Raw genomic sequence first — 2,139 nt, 5'->3', positions numbered from 1 at the left:
TTTTTTTTTTTTGGGGGGGGAGCTTTTCTACACGACTCATTTTGCTTTCTCGTTTGCGTAGCGCATTTCAGTTTCATGGGTTACCCAGAGCGACAGAGCGCAAGGGTTTCTTAAGCCTGCTTTTTATAACAATTGACTGTCCAGTGAACACTGGCTTAACAAAGCTCTAATATATTCCGAAACAAAGTAAGATGTAGGTTTAGTCTTAATATATGATGGTCTTTTTTCTCAATTTCAGGTAATATATAAGTTCATAAGATAATGAACCAAGTGAGATTTCAGAAACTGTGCAGAAAATAAAAACATTGAGTTGAACAACACTTTTGTGTCTGTCTACAGCGACTGTATCAAGTAATTTTGGAAATAAAAAAGTTCCGAAATCTTGACACTTGAACCAGAATGGTTCAATTGCAGACCAAGCTGGGCGGTGAATCCATTTAATTCAAATTGAGAATCAGGGATGGGAGGCAGCCATTAAAAGCAAGCCTTTCCATATTTGTTACTGCCAGTGTCACGGATGTCTGTAGCAATTAGACCTTCGCTTGCGGTGAAGACCCGAGTTCAATTCCCGAATGAGGAGGGATTTTCATGGGATACTGTATCCCTCCCAGCCTGGGTTGGCCCTGACAGACAGGGTCAGAAGGAAGCCTCCTAAAGGATGTATATTGTGTCGATGGGGGTGTAAAAACACCTAAAACGTCAGTGTCATGGGTGTCCTTAAAGATGTACTCTTAGAGTGCCGAATAGTAAGAGCCACAGTGCTTGTCAGAAGCTCCGAAAATAAAGCCTTTGTGAAAACAGCTTCAATGTAACGAAACTGCAACATCAGGATTTTGCAACTTTTGTTACTCGATACGTCAAGATGTGGAAAATTGTTCGGTTCCATGACGTTCAAAGTACGTCAATATGACTTTGAGGGGGTTAGGTGCTAATGAGTCACTAGGAAGAGAGCTTCAGGTTACATGTATCTATAACGTACACTATTATCACTTTGCCTATGACACCTGCCTATCCTTTAAAAAACCAAAAGGAGTTATTGGTACAATCATAAAGCCTGTTCACATGTCTTCCTTTTGGTGAAAAGGATATCTATCTATCTTGAACAGAAGTTGACATGTTTGTAATTGAAGGAGGTATGGGTCACATGATTTCATAGGTAAAATTTTTCGAGAAAATGGTCTCTAGAGTTTGATTACTTCAATAGCTTGAGAATCTTTAAAAACTGAAAATTTTGCATATTGTGCGCCTGTTATCAACGTTTTTCAATAAATTTCACTTGAAAACATTTTTTTATGTGGGAAAAAAAAGTGTTGAGCACGCAAACAAATATTCGATAAAAATGGCCAGACTGGTGGAAAATGCCTGTTTCTCCAGTTTCATAATTTTGACTAGCGCCTGATTTCACCACAATGCCTCACATCTGTATGTACTATTATACCCCCCCCCTGCCCCCCTCTTACGTGCTGCTTAGCTATCAAAGATTGTTACTTATCAGTGCTTTCCCTAGTAGTCTTGTAACAACTGCGTGTTCATGTGACCTAAATTTTTCCTTGTTTTTGTTGTGACCTTAATATGTAGTTGCGAGTGACGTAAAACACTTACCAAATTAAATTAAGTCTTACAGACATTCAGTAATTTCCAGATTACTTACTTTCTGGAGTTCCTGAGACAAACTCATGAAAACACTGTGAACATTGTACAGACAATGAAACCAGCTGGAGACAGGTAAACAGAGAGGTGGTGAGAGTATTTAGATTCTGCTTTGTGTTAGCAACAGATTTCAGGCATTTCTCTCTTGCCCTTTTTAACTCCCTGTGGAGCACATGCCATCAACAACATTACTCCAGTGAAGCCTGTCCTGAGCATCCTTTTCTATCTGTTTCCATGATGTCCCCGCTTTTCCAATTTCCGTTTTGTACCGTTCGCCTCCATGTCATCTTTGGTCTTCCCTTCTTACGCTTTCCTTGTGGGTTCCACGTTAAAGCTCACAGAGACCCAATATGTCCAGTTGGGAGCCCTCCATCTCTCTTGCAACCTGCAGTGCCTTCCCTGCCTCGTACATTGTACGAACATTCCAGGTGCCAAGTCTGGTGGTTTTTCTGGTCGACAGGAGGTTTCTCGGCTTGGTGGCTTCCTTCC

This window comes from Aplysia californica, unplaced genomic scaffold (assembly GCF_000002075.1).
Source record: "Aplysia californica isolate F4 #8 unplaced genomic scaffold, AplCal3.0 scaffold00036, whole genome shotgun sequence".
Taxonomy (NCBI): domain Eukaryota; kingdom Metazoa; phylum Mollusca; class Gastropoda; order Aplysiida; family Aplysiidae; genus Aplysia; species Aplysia californica.
The sequence above is the reverse complement of the archived record's forward strand: the minus strand, read 5'-3'. Positions refer to the sequence as shown.